Here is a 20,823-nt window from a genome sequence, read left to right on the forward strand (position 1 = left end):
CTTTTAGATATAAGTCATATTGTGTCACTCCTCTGCTCAGAACCCTGCAATAGTTCTGCATTGTACTAAGAGTAAAGGCCAATGTCCTTGTAGTGGTCTGCAAGGGCCTACCTGATCTGGCCCTCAGGACTCACCTTGTGTCTTACCACCATCCTCCATACTTGCCCTGATTCAGCCACACTGGCCTCTTGGATCTTCTCAAACATTCCAGAAATAGCCTTTGTTCATGCTGTTCTCTCTGCCTGGAATGATCTTCCCCCAAATATCCACATAGCTTATTCTTTACCACATTCCAAGTTCCCCTAATGCCATCTTCTCAATGAAGCTGACTTGACCATCATATCTAATATTTCAGCCTCACCCCAAACACTCACTCTTGATTCCTTTACCCTCCTCTTATGTTTCTGTATCATACTCATCTCCTTGTACTGTACTACACTACTTATTTATTTGTTATGATTATTGTTTATTTTCTGTCTCCCCCATTAAGATATGTTAAAAACCAAAATTTGGCTGAATAAATATAAAGATCTAATTGTCCCTATTTAATGATTCATGAATGGGGCAGCATCCCATCTAACAAATATAAAGAAGTTCCAAAGAGCTGTACAAAATGGAAGATTTTATATGCAGAAGGAGACAGGATAGGGAATTTATTAGCAAAGAGTAGATTGTTTCAGGTAAAGTCAGCTTCCTTTGGGGAATGACACGTGTCTATCTGGTGGATTACCTCACTGATGCTGACCAAGAAATTTCTGACTAACTGATTAAGATTATGTTCCTGAAAGAGGCTGAAACTGCAATTAGGATAGGTATTAATTATTGGTTTGGTGACATGGGCTTAGCACAAGTGACTCCATTTGGGGCCTGTTTTCTCTCTCTCTCTTTTTTTTTTAAACAGATATAAGCTCCATAAAGTCAGAGATCTTCTTTGCTTGTTTACTGGTATATTCCAAGTACCTGGAACATTAAGTCTACAATAATAGAATAAATTTCATATATCTCAGTCCCTTTTCAATCCCTTTTTACTAAATTTAATTTTGATATGAAGAATACCAGCATCAGCCTTTTGAAATTTTGAAAATTCCAGTGTTTCTGGAAAAACTATTGTGGATAATATATTTATAACTGGTATACAGTGTTCTCTTAAAGAAGATATCCAGGAAATTTCTTTTTAGTTAGTTCAGGTATAACTAGATTTGTTTTAGGAAACTGATTAACTTTTGCTCATGGATAGTTAATTGTTTAACTTCTGGCTGCCATAAGGCTTACAGCTACATTTTTGGAAATATATAAAACTCTTTCGTATGTCATTTTTTTGTTTGTTTTGGATTTGCCTCAATCATGCTTTATTTTATGTTTTTGCTATTGAAGTCCCTTTTTAAAAATATTCATTGCCCAGTCATATTATTTTGTTCCCTGTTAGCAAAGATAAATAGTAAATACAGGAGTAAGAATAATATTGATGATAAGGAGGAATGTGATAGGAATATAGTTTGTGCTATGTAAAGTTTGAGTTGTCAGCTTTGGACAAACAAGTGGAGATATCTCCTAGATATGTGGACCCCCAATCTGAAGCTTCTTCAGTAAAGAGATTAGAACTAAAGATACTGACTAGGGGTTGGCATAATACAGAATGTACCACAATTGATAGCATGGGGAATGTCTTAGGGAAGTCTCCCCAGAAGCAGACAAGGATTCATGAGCAAGTGATTTATTTAAAAAAGTACTTCTAGAAAAAAAATCAGCATGGCAGAGAGAGAAACAGGACAGGGAAGGGGAAGGCACCAAATATGGGTACAATTTTAGGCAAAGTACTGACCTCTCTCCCGTGAAAGCTTTGAAGCTTAAATGTTATTTCAGTATTTGCCTTGCATAAAGACAAGGGAGCCAGATTGTCTTATTTCTGTGTAAGTCAGTCTTAGCTCTGGGCTGCCCCCAGGGTACATACACTCTCAGGTACTTTTGGATCTCTGCACAAGAGGCCAAAGTGCTTCTTATAGCCTTCAGGAAGTCCTTTGAAGAAGAGTGTAAATGCCAACCATTAAGAGCAAAGCACAGAGAAGCCAAAGAATGAGTGTACAACACCCATAGGAAGGAACTAAGGGAGTTTGGCAATGCACCAACAATACCTGCCACACAGGGCTTTTGAGATCATCCAAGGTAAGTGGAATAAGCAGGGGCCAAGGGCAGAATACTGAACCAAAGAATGAAACCAGGAATGTAGGAGAGATCTGGAAGGGCCAGAAGGGGAGAGGAGGAGAGAGAGGAGTCAAATCTAACTCCTGGTTAACTCCAATAAATTGAGGACATAAATCTGTTCATTAAACGTGGAATGACCTTTGGCTAGAGCAGTTACGGGGTGATGATGGGAGCAAAAATCAGATTTGCTGTGAGTTTCAGAGAAAATGAAAAGTAAGAAATTGGTGGCACCAACTGTTGACTAGTTTCTCAAAAAGGCTGCCTGTGATAGGAATGGAACTACAAGATCATACCTGAGGTGTTGGGGGAGAAAGTGATGGGGCTTATAAATTAGGAGAGGTTCGAGCATGTTTATAAGCTGAGTAGAATTCCACAGTAAAGAATTTAGTAAAGGCTTAACAAAACTTATTGAAGCAATAATGCTTTTACACTGTCAACACTTCCTCACTCATACACTCTTCAGCCACCTCTAATCCGATTTTCACCATCCTTACTCTTTTTACCTCTTCCTTTCTTACTGCATCACCACATCTTGCAATACCTAACCATCATGTGGAGTCCTTTCTCAGTAAATTCAACCCTCTAATCTGTAAACTCTCAGCACTTTATTTAAATGCAAATCTCATATGTCATTTCCTATTCTACACTGATTTTGTATTTATCTCTTCTAAACTGAAAGCAGCCTACAGGCAGAAAAACATGTTCTTTTATGGTTTTATCCTCAACAGTGATTCAATAGACCACATTGCTTAAAAAAAGTCCTTTATATCTTTTTGTTGATTTGAATTAAATTAATGCTAACTGTAAGGGGGAAAGAAAAGATGTATTTAATTTAGATATTTCCCTAATAACAAAGACATGGACTCTTGAGAACTTCTTCTCAAATCTTCTTCTAGCGCTAATATTCATGTTGATGACTTTATTAAGGGTGGGGTGTGGAGGGGGTGATATCATACAGTATACACTAATACAGTCAGGTAGTTGGTGATGCATTGTGTCTTCTTGGCTTCTTACAGTTTCTATAATAGTTTCTTATTGCTGCTGCAGCAAGTTCCCACCAACTTAGTGATTTAAATTAACATAAATTTATTATCATACACTTCGGTAGATCTGAAGCTAAAATCAGTTATTCTGGGCTAAAATTAAAGGTATTGGCAGTGCTGTGTTTTTTTCTGGAGGCTCTAGGGAACAATCAATTCCTTACCTTTTACAGTTTCTAGAGGCTGCCCACATTTCTTCCATCCTTGTCCCATATAGCATCACCTTTTCCACCTTTGTTTCCATCATTTCATGGTCTTATCTCTGAATTTGACCCTCTCAACTCTCATAAGGACTCTTGGGATTACACTGGGCCACCTGGATTTTCTAGGATAATCTCCCCATTTTAAGATCCTTAAATTAATCACATCAGCAAAGTTCCCTTCTGCCATATAAGGTAAAATATTCTCAGGTTGTGGATAGTTTGCAGGGGGCACCATTATTCTGCCTACCACAGTCTCCAAGTTTATTTTTGTTTTTGTTAGTTTGCAGGTTTTTCCCAGTACAAATTATACACAGAAATCATGAAATCATCAATTTACTGAAATCTCTATTGCCAAGTAAGGACAATACCAATTTTATCAATGAAATCAAGTTAGCCAAAGCAACATTAATTTATAATAATATAGATTACAAAAATGGACGTAAGAGAGTTCCCCGGTGGTCCAGTGGTAAAGAATCTGCCTTACAATGCAGGGGACGCAGGTTCGATCCCTGGTCAGGGAACTAAGATCCCACATGCCACAGGGCAACTAAGCCCACATGCCACAACTACTGAGCTCGTGGCGCCCCTCAACTAGAGAGCCTGCGTGCTGCAAACTACAGAGCCCACACGCCCTGGAGCCTATGCACCACAGCTAGAGAGAAGCCTGTGCACTGCAACAAAGATCCCGCATGCCTCAAGGAAGATCCCATGTGCCTCAACTAAGACCTGATGCAGGGCTTCCCTGGTGGCGCAGTGGTTGAGAGTCCGCCTGCCGATGCAGGGGACACGGGTTCGTGCCCCGATCCGGGAAGATCCCACATGCCGCGGAGCGGCTGGGCCCGTGAGCCATGGCTGCTGAGCCTGTGCGTCTGGAGCCTGTGCTCCACAACGGGAGAGGCCATAACAGTGAGAGGCCCGCATACCGCAAAAAAAAAAAAAAAAAAAGACCTGATGCAGCCAAAAATAAATAAATAATAAATAAATAAATCTAAAAAAAAAAATGGAAGCAAAAACTATCAGAATGATATGTGAAATTTAATCCTTGATTCCTAGGATTACCTAACAAAAGGTACATGCTTTTTTTTTTTTTGCCCCCAGCTATGTTTTATGTACCTACCTATCTTTTTTCTTTGTATATTATTATTTCACAATTTTAAATATGTTTGTCCATGCTCTGCGAGGACTGAGGCTTAAGAAATCTTAAGCTATTAGACTGGAAAGGGAATAAGTGTTACAATCTTCTCTCTATGACCTTTTGTAATTTATAAGTCCAAATGGACTGAACAATACTGAATAGTTAATTCATGCTGTGTTTAAGCCCCTATGCTTGCATGTTTTACACCCTAATTATTATGAATTCCTTCCTTGTGCAAATCTTTGATTCCCCAACCTAAATCAGCTTAATACAGACTCATATGCTCCAATTATGGTGATATCTTTCTCTTAACCTTGGCAGAAGGAGCATTATAGTAGGTCAAAAAGTATCTTTGAGTTTCATTGAGAAATTAACCCATAAGGGAATTGTGCTCATGGTTGTAGTGTTAATTAGTTTCACCAAGAACATATTTTGTGGCTTATTTAACATTCAGATGCTCTCTACATTTAAATAAAAATATATGCCCTAATATGCTAAAACCACTCAAATGTGATTTTTATTTAATGATTTTTTTGCCTTGTGACTCAAGTAATTAGCACATTGGTCATTTTGACTAATTAAGAAAAAATAACTGTCACCACACCTCAGTGAGTCATGCTGGTGGTGTTTCCTCAGTTATAGGTAGAGAAACTGGAGAGTAAGAGTTTTTTTTTTCACTAAACACTGAGAAGAGGATGAGACAAGAAGAGTTCCTAGAATTTGAAACCTGAGATAACCAACCCTTGAAAATATTCTGTCCAAAGTCCTTGGGCTACAATGAAAAGAATATGGCAGATGGTTTGAATTAAGACAAACTAAAGCAAATAGTTTTGTTCATGTATGCTCTATATAGATTCCCATCGCACATTCTAATTACTAAGATAGGACACAGTGATGGGTGTGTCCTCTAGAAGATGTAAATATTGTGGATCTGATCATTGCACCCATTAGTCTGATCCCATATTAGAAGAAAAATTAGAAATGGCGTATTCTCTATGTGCTGGGAACAGTGTGTATATGCTGTCTTCCATCCTCATGGGGGAAAAAAAATACTTTTAAACTAAGATTTCAGAATGAAGAAAATGGCTTTTTGGACAAGTATCAAAACCTTCACTGAATGTTTTAAAACTCTTTTTAGAGCTTTTGTACCAACTACTCATAATTTTAAATGTCTTCCTGAAAGTTTGAAGCAATTCCTCTTCTTGAATCTAGTACATAAAAATAAGATTTGAATGAAAAATATACAACCGACCATATAGAAATGTCTCATGAAAATCAAGTAGTCATTGAATAGCAATGACCACTCTTCTTACATCCTTTTTTTTTTTTCTCCAGCCCTGTTTGTTTCTCTCTTTTGTGTGCATTCCTAGAAGTAAGATTTTGAGCCAAAGCAAATGCACAATTTGCGTTCTGATACACATCAACACACTGCCTTCCAGAGAGATTGTAAAAATTAATATCCCCATCACTAATTAATAAGAATGCCTATTTCTCTCACTAAGTATTAGAAAACACTATACTCTTTGCTTATATAAGAGAAAAAAAATGACATCTCAATGTTTTTTTTAATTTTCATGTATTTGGTTATTAGTATACTCCAAGATTTTTCCTATGATTTTATTTGTATTTTTCTTATATAAATTGTTTATATTTAAACCTTGATCATTTTTCTATTGCTGTGATCTGTTTTTCATATTTGTTTTTAAAAGTGCTTTACTTGTCATTATGCTTATGAATTTTGCTTATATTGTTTAAAAATAATATTCCTATTTTCTGTTTGTCAACTATATTTAAATATTAAATCTTTTTTGCTTATTTTTATTCAGATGTTTTGAGTTTTACGTGGACAAACTTGATAGCTCTTTATATTTTATGATTTGAGGGACAAGATTAGAAATAGAAATTACGAAGGTTGTAGGAACACTCAACCATGCTTTCTTTTTCGACTTACCTATTAATTCTTTTACTAGTGAGATTTGATACAGCCAACTGTACATTCCTTTTGAGGTTAATAAAAAGTGCTTGGTGATATTATCTTTCAATCTATAGAAGTTCCTTCTTTTCTTCTTAGAGCACCAAGGATTCTGCGAAGGTGCTTCAGAAAAAGAATAAAGGGAAAGGAAAAACAAAGAGCTGGATTCTGCTCTCTCAGCCCTTCTTCCAGCAGAAAAGCTCTGTACACTGGGAATTTTTTTTAATATAATTTTACCTGAAGAGATGTTTTGCTAAAAATTTTTAAAGTTAAAAACTATTCTCCAAAAAATGATTGACAATAAAACCTTTACATTGGAATATAAATTTTTCTTGATACATGGGCTCTTCACAAAGGTCTTTTTTTTTTTTCTTTTTTTTTTGGCTGCATTGGGTCTTTGTTGCTGCGTGCGGGCTTTCTCTAGTTGCGGCGAAAGGGGGCTACTCTTCATTGCAGTGTGTGGGCTTCCCATTGCAGTGGCTTTTCTTGTTATGGAGCATGAGCTCTAGGCGCACAGGCTTCAGTAGTTGCAGCACATGGGCTCAGTATTTGTGGTGCACGGGGTTAGTTGCCCCATGGCATGGGGGATCTTCCCGGACCAGGGATCGAACCCATGTCCCCTGCATTGGCAGGTGAATTCTTAACCACTGCACCACAAAGGAAGTTCCACAAAGGTCTTTTTTTGCAACCTTAGGAGTTCATGTCTATTCATACACTGGCATCTGATCTTGCAGGGTGTGAGGGGCACAACTAAGCCTGATAGAGACTCAGCAACCAGCATCTTTAGAACCCTTATTTTTCCCTACCCCCAGCCCACTGACCCCTCACCATACTATTTTCAAATGTGGCTGGACCTAATTAAAAGCAAAAGCAGTATTCCTGCACTGCTTCATAACCTGCTAAGAGCTCTAGAATGGTAAATATAAAGAAAGCTGTCTGGGCCAGCTAATTAAACTCTCTGTTTTCTTCATTAGTAAGTATAATAATACTCCTTTAGAAGGTAATTGTGAGGATTAAATGCGATGGTGTAAAGCACTGGCAGAGGACCTGAAATATAATGTGCTCAACAAAACATGGTGGTTTATTCTGACTGTGACCTGATTTTCTGGCAGTGGTGACATGGATTGATCTTAGGTCCATGTGATCCCCAGGCCTAGTGACCCATGTCCTCTGGGACATTAAAAGCTTTACACTTTTTTTCCTTATATTCAGTAGTCCCTGCCCAAAGTGTCAGTTCTCCAGCCCTTGGTCCTACAATACCATTATCTCTCAGATGCTACATTTAAACTCGAACTGAAAAATCTCTCCTCTCCTTCAAATCCTAAATCCTTCCATGGTACCCTCTGGAAATGCTCTGCCACATTCAATAAATTCCAGAGTCAGCATTTTCTTCCAATCTTTCATTACCATCTTTTCATCTCTTATCTCACTCTTATCTTGTTCCTATATCTTCTTTTGCCCCATCTCCAGATGTGACTTTTCAAAAAGTGATGCTGTTTGTAAGTCTGGTGCGGGAAGTTGAGTAAATAACATGCTTTAGTTTACAACATACTGTCGTTGTTTTGTGGGAAGCCTCACTATCTTGTAATGTTATTTTTCCCCTCATCCTTGGTCTCTCTGCTTCTAATATATTTGATATGTATTTTTAATCATCATAAATGGGATATATATATTTATTTATTTATTTATTTAATTTTGCTATAGACCTCACTCAACTCAACCCAATACTGTTTTTAACTATTGCATGGCATTTCAATATGTATCCCTTCTCTTTTCTTCTGCGTTCCTCTAGTGATAGAGTGATAGACAACTGGGCTGCCCCCATCTCCTCAATACTATTAACAACACTGTAGTGAACATCCTTGAGCATCTTCCTTCATAGAGAAGTGCCATAATTCTGGGATATATGCTCCAACTAGTGTTGTAGGGCTATAGAACATTACAGGTGTATTTAAGTTCAGTAAGTATTGCCATACTGCTTTTCAGAATAGCTACACCACTCACCAATACTCCATACACATCCCCGCCTCTCCGCATCCTTGCAAACACTTGGTATCATACTATTTTCTAATTTTTGCTGCATGAGGTTTTATTTTCACTGTATTTCTCTTCTTTTTACTGAGTTTGAGCATATCTTCGCATACTTTTTACCTATACAGGCTTCCTTTTCTGTGAGTTGCCTGTTCATATCTTTTGCTCATTGTTGTATCAGATATTGGTGTTTTCCTTGAAGGAGTTCCTTGTGCATTCTACATTAGTCTCTTACTGGTTGTAGAGATTACAACATCTTCTCCAGTGAGTCAGCCATTTGATAACCTCTCCGAGGAATACTTTGTTGAATAGAAATCTTTTGGTAGAGTCAAAACCATTGAATTTGCCTCTGGTTTATAAATTCTGAGGTTGCTAAAGAGGTCTTTCTTAAGACACCTAAGACACAAAAATCTACTACATTTTTTCCCCATTAAATTACTAAGGTACCATTGATGACTGCAAATCACCTTTTTACATCAGGTATACAAAAACTAGTTTCTTTAACACTGTCTTTTAAACCAGGAGTCAGCAAATTTTCTTTTGTAAAGTGCCGGAAAGTAAATATTTTGATTTTTGAGACAAAATGGTCCTCAACTCTGATGTGGTAGTACCAAAGCAGCCATAAATAATATATAAATAAAAGGGAGTGGCTGAGCTCCAATAAAACAGTTTTTGCAAAATCAGGAGGAAGGTTGGATTTGGAGTATGGGCCCTAATTTGCATGTTGACCCTATATTAAACAATACTCTCTTTGCCCATTTGATTTGTGATGCCAAATATATTTATAAAGCAGGTTCCCATATCCATGTGGGAAATTTCACTCTCCTGTTAGAAGCATTTGCACAGACCTTTTCCATGCTCTCTTTACCTGTTCACCATTCACTTCTACCTACTTCACTTGGCTTAAACATTGCTTCCTCAGGAGGCCTTTCTGCTGAGACCAAATAGGGTAGGGGGTCCTGGAGAAGGAGAACCAGGCATGGCTTACTTGACATAAGGGAAGCCATTTTTGGCCTAAGCAATTTTGTGATCTAAGCCTGGCCACAATGCTTGCCCTTGAACAGCTCTCAGTAATTAATGACCTTAAGGGAAAAAAAGCGTGCAGAAACAAAGGACTATTATCAGGTAAGAGAAGCAACAATAGCAAAGACAATATATTAGTTTTAAAGACTCCCAGCTCTGTTTCAATGGTAAAGATTAGCCTGAAGGGCTCAACTACCAGATCAACTGGAACCTAAGGGATGATGATGTTGACCTTTTCTGACCCTCGTGACTTCAATCAATTAAAGCTTGGACTCTGTTGACTGCCCAAGCCTCTTCATAAATATGCATGTACACTTAGCTTAAAACTTCCCCAGTTTTGCTTTTTGGGGAGACACTGATTTGGGAAAGATCCCTGGTGTTCTCCTTACTTGCCAGAAGCAATAAATCATTCCTTCTCCCATGCTTTGACTTGGTTGTGTCTTTTGGCTCGACACCCACCAAGAGGTGAACCCAGTTTTCAGGTAACACCATATAGTATAGAATCCTTTCTTATACACCTTATGGAATCATGTTCCTTTACTTTGAACACTTAGCCCAGTATGTAATTACACAATTGTGATAATGTGATGTCTTTCTCTCCAACTAAGTTGTTAATTCCCTGAGAGTGGGTGCCATGTCTATTTTAATTCATCATTTTATTTCCAGTGTCTATTAGAGCACCTGCCCAATAAAGTTCACTCAATAGATATTTGTTGAAAGAACTAGTGAATCCTATGTCAAAAAAGATTCTGAGAAAACTGGGTCAATTTTACTTGACCAATTCAAGCCTCAAGTAATTCCTACTATGGGCTTCCCTGGTGGCACAGTGCTTGAGAGTCCGCCTGTCGATGCAGGGGACACGGGTTCGTGTCCCGGTCAGGGAAGATCCCACATGCCGCGGAGCGGCTGGGCCCGTGAGCCATGGCCGCTGAGCCTGCGCATCCGGAGCCTGTGCTCCGCAACCGGAGAGGCCACGACAGTGAGAGGCCCGCGTACCGCAAAAAAACAAAACAAAACAAAACAAACAAACAAAAAATAATAATTCCTACTGCATATCTGAGATTACTCTGGGGTTTTCAAATGTAGCCGATAATAAAATCTTACTCTCTCCTTTCAACACTTTTGATACCCTGGTTTCATTACAACTGCTACAATTTAATCTCCTTTATTTCTTTATTCTAAAGAGAAACTAGATCTGCTTTAAAACTTGGGTATGATTTGAAATTATACCTACACAAGTTTATGCAGGAAGAAAATGTCATATGGAGTTGGACATTAGGCAAAAACATCATTCATCGTAGTTGTATTTGATGTTGTTGAATTTTAAGTTTTAAAGTGAGCATATTTAAGGAAAAATAAATTATTTTCATTCTAAAATGTTGAGAAGAACTGCTCAGTGATAATGGTTGAGTAATTCTCAAACTATTTGCCTTCAGATACCAGAGATACACCTAATCTTATAAGTAAGAAAATGTTACATCAGTTGCTCATATTTACAGATAGGATGCAGAGTGGGAAGAAAAGTTGCTTCTTTACCAAACACAGATTTTTTTTAAAAAAACCAGAGCCAATATCTGTAAGGTCGGATCTTAACAAACGGCACCACGAAACAGAGGAAAGTGAGCTTTATTAGGGAGCGCTCCTGGGAGAGGTTCACTGGTCCGAGAGAAAGGGGCCAGAGAAGTCGCACCCGGGCGAGGGTTGGGCAAGATTTTATAGGGAGGGGGTGTGGTGAATCTGGGAGGGCGCAGGGTATTCCTTATTTGGTGGTCTTTTCGGGTATCCTGGGGGACCGTTAGTCCCGCCCCTCGAAAGGTGGGAAGGCTGGGCTGGGTTCAAAGTCCCCAGGGCAGTTTCTGGAACTGGGTGGTCCGGAGAATTTCGGTCTGATGCAACCTGTGAATCTGATTGTGTTCCCCTGCCTCGGCCAGTTGGCCTTACAATATCAAATTCAACATGTGATGCTCTCTGTATTAGCAACATTTTCATGAAAAGCCTTGAGTCATGTTTAGTTTCCCATAGTTTCTCTTCATCAGCTAACTGGGGATGTCAAATCAAACTGCTGTTTCCTCCATTATTTTGTTAAAGCTTTTGGCAGTATAGGGCCTAGACATTTCCTGTTTCTTTCTTCCTTTTTTTTTTCCCTCCTACTTGTGGACTCCTCTTATTATCCTGAATTTACTCATCAATAACCTAATAAGCCATCGTATGTAAACAGAAAAGCCAACAGTTAAACACTAGAAACCTCTGGTGTCCTCTTCCCTCTTTGGCTGTACTTCATTTCCACTGACTGTTGAAAAATAGAACGTGTTCCTTGGCCACATTGACCAGCTGAACCACTGAAGATTATATCTGTTCCAAATATTTCATTCCCTTTCAGAGGACACTCAATAGCCAATGAAGCTCCAAACGAATGATATGACCTGACAACTAGGGACAAAAATATCACAAAATTTAAACTTACCTATCCTAAAACGTTACAGAACTGTTTAGTCAATTTTCAGTTTTAGCTGGGGCTTGGAAAGAAAGTGATTTTTTTAAAAAGCTGAATTAGCTAAGGGTTTTAAAACTGATAATAATAATGAGAAAATGAGACACAGAAAGAAAGGAGGTAGACTTTAATGTTTTCATGACATTTCTAAAATGGCTATGAAGCCAAAATACATGGAAAATTATAGCAGTAGAGACAGTTGAGTGGAAAACAGCCAAACATGCCATAATATTCACTATTTGCTAAAAATAAGAAGAAACTATTACTGAAAAGTTAATTTCATTTATTTTTTCCTTTCTTTTGTACAAGGAACTGTTATTTGGCAATTAACAAAAGTGGGTTTATTCCTTGATGAAGATAAAAAGGTGATTAAAACAGACTCCACCTTCAAGGTACTGCCCACCTAATGCTTAAGCTAATCAAGAGATGAGTTACAAACACCTCGGTGATAAACTTTGTTAGGAAATTAAGTTAAAAATCATGTTAAAGGGAATTTATAGAAATGGGATTGTAGGGGAGCAAAACTTGCCACCCCAAAATGTCTCTTTGGCATGTGAATTGTTTTGAGCTAAAAATAATCAAGGCCCAAAAGACTCAGGAAGAAATGTTGACCTTCCCCCTAACTGCCCAAGGAATGCAGTTAGAGGACCTGTTCCAGGAAGGGAGTTATCACCACAGATAACGATTGTATGAACTAGATGGGTAGACAGGGAGGAACCTAGCAAAGTCTGTTAAAATTTCTGTCTGTGTCCCATTGTCTCTGCAGGGCCCAGCAAATATTTATTTACCAAACACTTGCTTTTCCATCTCCGTGCGAATTGCCATCCTCCCCTTTGAAGTCCTAAACAACTATCCCCAGTATCCTTCTGTCTTTAATTGAAGATGGTATTTAAGATGAGAATTTAAGCCATTTTGGTGAGCTACTCGGTTTTCCTGGATCTCTCCCATGTATACATGCTATGAAAACTTGCTCAATTTCCTCCTATTAATCTGTCTCATATTGATTTAATTCTTAGACCAGCCAGAAGAACCTAGAAGGGTAGAGGAAAATTGATTCCTCCCCTATAGGATACACAAATAGGAAGCAAACTGAACTTTACTGACTTAGCTAGGTCCACTGAAACAGAAAAGGGAAGAAGAAATGGTATTATATAACCCATCCATACTCAGTATTACTCATAAATTTCAATTACCTTCAGTTATTTTCTGGATCTCCTTTTTATGAATTCTTGATTACTCTTTTTTTCTGTCTAACAATTTATATCTGTATTCTTACCAGGTAACTATCTGATCAATAGTTCATGACCATAATATAAAATTCCAGTTGTATAAAAAACTGCAGCTGTAAGAACTCTTCATTACGATAGAGTTCAGAGGACTTTGTGTTGGCAATTATTTTAAACCATTATCAGGGTGATTCATAAATCTAGTAGCATATTCACTTATGATTAATATTTCCCAAAGTCAACTCTTCCAGTATGTGGTTATTTTGATAGATCAGAGAAAAAGGAAAGATAATCTTGTGTTTCATGTGTACTAAGCCCTGGTCCTGAAAAATTCTGTCTTAAAACTAGGGAAGTAGCATTCTCATGGCCTCGTGGTTGCTCATCAGTATTTATCACGTGGTATTGAGGTGAATGCCGTTAAACCAAACAGCTTTTGTAGTTATGAGCCAGAAAATGCCAAGCCATTCTGTCAATCTTGCCATTGTTGACATCTAACTAACTATAAGTTGGATATTTTGAAATCTGTAGCATTTCTTTACTGCTGCCACTCAGTGCTAAGAGATTAAATATCCAAATAAAACAAAAATGAATGATCAGCTTTCATAGTCTTCTATTTATCCACACTTGAATTTCACATCACTGAGCCCATATCACAAGTATAGCACTGAAAGTCATAACAGAGAGAAATTAATTAAATGACTGTATTTCAATCACGCAATTTCTTCCCTGACATTATGAACTAAAAGAGTGCGGATCAGGCAGTTTGTAACTGACAGCCGTGCCGTGAAATTGCAATGCAGCCTTGATAATTATCCTCTTCATTATTTTTTAATATATATCAAGATAAATATAGCATTTCTTTTCACTTTTAATAGCATGCAGCATAATAGAAAGATGAGAAGAGGCATGTTTGTCTTACAGTGTTAGAGTTAAAGCAGTGGCAAAGGAAAGAGTATGACATTAATGATGCACAAGCATCAATGCTGTAATTGATTATATAATCATTCTATACAAACTCTACACACACAGTTAAAATAAAACAAGATGCATTTTCTTCACAAAACTAACTGCTGACAACAATTATCATTAAGAACAAAATATAATGCAATTAGGGGTGGACAAAATAGTTTGCTTCTTATCTCAACTATATCAATTGTCAAATAGTTGGGGTTCAAACAAATGCAAATGCAATTAATTTATTATTGTTTGAAAACAGACTTAGCAATTACAGAGCCATTGGAGTCCTGTATTAGTCCAGCTCCTTAATGTATTAGCTTCATTAGATTTCCAATTCCCCAAGCTGATTTAAGATATGGTATGAATTTCTTCTTATTATTGATGGCTTTCAGGATGAACTTCTTGCTGCCCTTTCTTTCTCTTAAACTTAAAGGGCAAACATTGAAAATTGATAGACAAAATTACTAAAGCCATGTCTGCAGGGACTACTGTCTGAAATCTCAACGCAATTCCTGCTTGAATTTTATTGACCTGCCTTCTACCTCAAGGCAATTATATGGGAGCTAAAATAGCCATGGAATGGTGTGAGTAGCACCATTCCTTCTGAGCTTGAATCAGATTTCATGAATCAGAGGCTGACTGGTTCAAATGCAAATGTTGGGTTATAACTCACTTCCCAATGGCAGGATAAAGTTTTTCATCCATATCACAAGTCTATGTTTGGTATTTTTCTAAATGCTTAGGATGTAATGAATGAAAAGGATAAATAGTTTGGGGGACATGACCGAATTGGTAGGAAAAGGTCAAAGTTCAAGGATGCATTCTGTACTCTTCCTCTGGCAGGAGATTTTGAGCATTTTGGGAAGAGAAAAGTTGGAGCAGACCTACCTCCTCATCTGCCTTGTATGTGTAAATTTGGGAGCAAAGCCTCTTCCCTGTTTAATTTTGCTTAATCATTACAGGGTAAGGGTATGAGACCAGAGGAATCACTTCCGAGATTAACAGCAATGTCCCCTTCTGAGAAAGCCACCAGGTGTTCTCTGAGAAAACAGCTCCAATTTGGAGGGCTGGTGTCAACAGAGAGCCACTAGGCACAGTTCACTGGTGCGACTTTCTACCACTGGGGGGCCATCACCGGGCAAGGGGGCCATCATTGGACAGGAGAGCCACAAGCTCTCAGTCTGACAGGTGAGAAATTCGGGGTGGGTGGCTTTACCCATCCTGATGGGACTTTTTCCAGATATGGTGAGTAGAATGCACCAGGTAATAAAGTGCTGTGCATATACTGAGAGCAGAGGTTAGACCAAAAAGAAAATCACAAGACGTAAATGGTTGGTGGTACCACATTTTGTCAAATCCAGAGCAGGGACTGCATGTGAAGTTTCCCTGCTTGGACTAGCCGTGTTTCCTCCCCCATTCAGTTGTAGATCACTGATCCGGTAATGGACACTCAGGTTTACCAACCCTGGTAGTTAAGATAGGAGGGATGTCTAACAACATTTATTTTTTCATTGAAGGCTAACAAGGGGAATCCATTCAAGTGGAGTTTTGTTAAATGTCAAGCACGGATAGAATGTTCTTTGTTCAAGGAGAGACAAAAAGAAACAAACGTATGCAAGGAAATGATTATGTAACATAAAATTAAAATAGACTATTACTTAAGAATCCAAAAAAGGAATATTTCTTAAGAAAATATTATGAGAAACAGAAGTAGTTTTAGAAAGGTTTGCTGCTTTCTTAATCAAAATATGCCTTTGCAGGGGGAAAAAAGAGATGAAAGGAGATTTTAATATAACCAATTGATCTGAAAAGACTGCTGTCTGCGGTAAAGTAAGAATTAAAAGTGACTAGTACTGTATTATCACAATATGAGATCTGTATTCAAAGCAGGAAAAAGCAGAACTGATACTTCAGGAAACTAAATCCTGATGTGGAAGTTACGTTTAAGAACTATTCCAGAATTCAAAGGAGGGAGAAAAGGTAAAAATAATGGCAGAGAGCACAATGGTTTAAAAGAGAGTTTGGACATTCAAGGTAAAGATAGTTGGAATTCCTAACAAATAAATCTGAACAAATATAACAGAAACAAAAATTAAATTCCAAGTTAAAGAAATTTTTCATGAGATGCAAACAGACAGTCCTGGATGTTTAGATTACAGTCTTATTGAGAACCACACAAAACGAATGAAAGGCACCTAGAAACATGATAGTTAAATTGTCGTTTTATCAATAAATGGACTTGCATAACAAACAAAGTAGAATATAAAGAAATTTTTTTTTAAAAAAAACCTTGTCTTTAAAGCAACCTACAAACTTTCCCCTTGATGGTCTCTCCCGACCCCCAATTTCTTCTCTGACTTCATCTCTTCCTGTTTCTTCAGCCCTGGCTTCTTGCAGTTTGTTGAACATCCAGGCCTAATCCCACATTACAATCCTCATACTGTTTTTTCCCTCTGGAACAATCCTCCTCCAGGTAGACATAATTACTCACTGCCTTCAAGAATTTGCCCACATCTCACCCTATCAAGGAGTCCTACCCTGATACCACCGTTCACACTACAACTCTGTTCCCCTTTCTGACCTCTAACAAACTCCATACCCTTTCTTCTTCTGCTTCCTTTTTCTTTCTAACCGTGGTACTTATGACGTTAACATAATATATAATTTACACAACTATTATGTCTTTTGTTTACTGTTTATCCATTGAAACTAGAATGTAAACTCTACAAAGCTCAGATCATTGACTGTTTTCTTCAGTGATGTAAATACTTAGAATATTGCCTGCCACATAGCAAGTACTCAAAGGTGTTGGTGTGTGATAAAAATGAATGATGTATAACAAAACATAACACAACATAGCAAAACATAACAGCATAATTAGATTGTATAAAAGGGAGAAACAGGAGAGTTTTCCCTGAGGCAGCACATCTGGCTAATTCTCCCCCTTCCATCCTTTGGAGCCTACAAGGGCAGATCCTCATCCCCTTTTGCTTCTCATCCTCTGGGGTATGTGGATGAACCCCAGGGTTGGGGGAAGCCTTTCCACTCCCTCCCTCCCACCAAAGATCCTAGACCCCTGCCCTCTGGCATAGCTTCTTGCTGAAGAAAAACAAACTGTTCTCTACCTGGGCAGCCATGTCCCTTGTACTGTCTCTCACCTGTCCCACCTGTGCCCTGCTCTCCAGCTTGTATTTAAGTCCCTGGGCTGCCCCTGGAGGCATCCTTCATTCTCAGGTCCCCCCCTGGTGTCATGACAGGCATTTTGCAAGGAAAATCCATTTGGAGAAAGACAGAAGAGGGTAAAAATAAACAATTCATTTCCACTGGCTCTTGGGTGAACTGAGAGATTTTGCAAGGAAAAACAAAAATAGGGGTGGTCAGGAAGGCCTTTTCTAAGATAAAGAATGAGAACAAGCCATGCAGAGGGCTGGAGGAAGGCATCTGAAATGGTACGTGCAAAGGCTTGGAGGCACTGAAGGGCTTGGTCTGTTTGGGGAGCAGAAAGGAAGCCAGTGTGGCAAGTGTGTAGCGAATGAGAAGAAAGGTTGTTCCCGGAAGAGGTGGGAGCCGGGCTCTGCAGGACCTTGGTGAATAAGAACATCAGACTAAAAGAGACCTCTTGGGCAGAGGGTCTGGAAAAAGAAAATATAAAATCCAAAGACAGATATGGGGGTGCTCCAGATCTTAGAATGAGAAGAGGAGAAATAAGCAAAGATAATTGATAAGGAACAGCTGGTGCATTAGAAAGAAACCCAAAACATTATTGGAACAAATGACAAAAGAAGAAACATTTCAAGGAAAGAATGGCAGACTATGGCAAAGGCCGCTAAAATAAAAAAAACGATGGAATAGAAAAGAGTTCAGTGACTATGACAAGATAACAATAATGATAGCACAAATGTATGGAATGATTTCTATGATTCAAATGCAGTTCTTTTGTAATTGCTTTTATATATTAATTCCATTAATTTAAACTTCACAATAAGCCTAGGAGCCAGGCTTGTAATAAGACACTTGCTATCTCTATTTTTACGATATAAAAACTAAGCAAAAAAAAAAAAAGTTAAGTAGCTTATTCAAGGTGATACAGCTAGTTAGTGGTGGGGTCAGGATTCAAACCCAGACAGTCTGGCTCCAGAGTTTATGCTCTTAATCTCTTACTGTGGACACACCTGGTAGCCTTATTAAGCTTAATTAAATGCCTAGCAAAGATCCTCAAAGATCTACACTGAAACGTGAATAATTGTTATCTGGACTACTTCGATTATACTTTCTTGTTTCTATTTGTTTATTTGAATTCTCTATTTTTGTACAGAAAATATGTGATACTTACATAATTACATTTTTTAAAGAAAATTAATTTTAGGAGGCCTGTCATAAAATTTGACATGATAAACGTAGCATACCTATATTAGTGATCTCTTGTTACACAACAAGTTAACTATAAATTTAGAGGCTTCAAGGAACAGATATGTATTATCTATTTTTTCCCTAGGTCAGGATATCATGAGCAGCTTATCTGGGTGGGTCTGGCTCAGAATTTCTTATGAAGTTGCAGTCAGTGAAGAAAACAGTCAATGCTCTGAGCCCTTGTAGAGTTTACATTGTAGTTTCAGTCGACTGGGGTTACAGATATCTGATGGTCTGACTGGGGGCTATAATATTCGTTTCCAAGATAGCTCACTCACATGGCTATGGGCAGGATGCCTCAGTTCCTCACCACATGGGCCTTTCCAGAGGACTGCTTGAGCATCTTCTTGACATGGCAACTGGCTTCTTCCAAAGCAAGTGATCCAAGAATTATAACCTGGTGTCAGAAGTTACATGAGTTACTTCCTCCACATTTTATTCATTGGAATAGAGTAACCAAGTCTAGCCCACCTGGAAATTAGGCTCCAACTTTACAAAGGAAGAGTGTCAAAGAATTTATGGACATTTTAAAGCTACCACAATACCAAAAGAAGAATTGCAGTAAGAGCAAGAACAGAAGGAGGAGGCCGAGGAGGAGGCAGTGAAGGCAAAGAAGAAAGGGAGAAAGGAAGGAAGGAAAAACAGATAATCTATGATTTATGTGTTTAAAATTTGGCGCTACTACATTTCATTCATTCAACACTTCATTTTCATAAATTCAAATCTTAAAAATGAAATGCATGCGTGTTTTAACATTTTTATTACTAACACTTTAAGAGACTATTTCAACTTTAATAAAATGATTATAGTGGCTGCTTTAGATCAACATCCTACTCCTGTAAAAATTCTTTTATATGCATAACTGGATAATAAAGGATGGCTGAGTGCAAGCCCTTTCACTTTATGCTAAATCCCTGTGGCTACTGGGTAACCCTTTCTGCTTTTCTGAGCCTCAATTTTCCTTTCTGTGTGTCTCTGAACTAAAAAAATTTTGAGTTTCTGTTCAGTTCTGAGGTTTCTGATTTTGCAGTAAATTTCAAACCAGATTAAGCCAGGTTAACCAGATTTCTGTAATGATGAATATAATTTAAGCATTAGTCTTACGGAAGTGAAAAATGACATTTTATGTCAGCTAGAACTGCAAGTAAATAGAATCTCAGGAATTTTGCTGTGCATTATGATGCCTTAATGAATCGATTACAATGTGTGACCCCATGTACAAGATTTAAGCCCCCAAAGGAGACAATGCTGTCCCAAGAAGACACAATTTTATTTGCTGGTAATCCAGGAATGCTTTTGTAGGCCGTGCAATAAAAGCTTTTACAACAAAGCCATATATTGTAGCAGAGTAATAGATGATCAGAACATTTTATTTTTAATTTGTGGTTGGATTGAGTCTTCCTTTTGAAGCATTTTTCTTTACCCTAGGTCTTTGGTTATTAAAATTAACATGCCAATTTGATTGATTTGATTAAGTGGACGTCTCCACTATTTCAGTTTGTCGGTGACATACATAAACTGTTAAGGCATCAGGTTCTGTCACCTTGTATTATTTTGCTGTCTTACAGGAATGGCCCCTTTCCCTTTTCCTCTGACACAGTCTCTTGAGAGAGGTCATTTCAATCTGCTCCATTTCTGAACAAAGTCTCTAATATTGGGTTTGAGATTCTGAATTTCTATTTTTGCTTCTCGCATGAATGACATCAAGCATTTTGCCATGTCTTATATACCATATCTTATATAAAAACAGGAAAGAGGAGAGAGAAAGGGAGAGAGAGGAGGAGAGAAGAGAGTTCTTCCCTTGAGCACTGTCATTCTGAATGGAAATTGTGCCAATTTATTAACACAGTCAGCAACAGCCTTCTTAATTAAGCTACCAATAATGTCACTAATAATCTTCACTGTTCACTTCAAAGTAAGCATCTCTCTCTCTCTTTTTCTTTCTTTGCTGAGGCATTGCAGCCATACCGCTTATATGGGCTTAAGAAGCCAATGACTCACCAAATAGACTTTCAGTTTATAGTTTTATGCTTCAGAAAAAAACTATTAGCAACTATTTTATAGAAAATGTCATCCTTACAGTGACTCCTTTTTTCTGTAGTTGTAACCTTTCAATTAAGTATAAACCAATGT

This window comes from Monodon monoceros, unplaced genomic scaffold (assembly GCF_005190385.1).
Source record: "Monodon monoceros isolate NGI ecotype Baffin Bay Population unplaced genomic scaffold, NGI_Narwhal_1 Super_Scaffold_11, whole genome shotgun sequence".
Taxonomy (NCBI): domain Eukaryota; kingdom Metazoa; phylum Chordata; class Mammalia; order Artiodactyla; family Monodontidae; genus Monodon; species Monodon monoceros.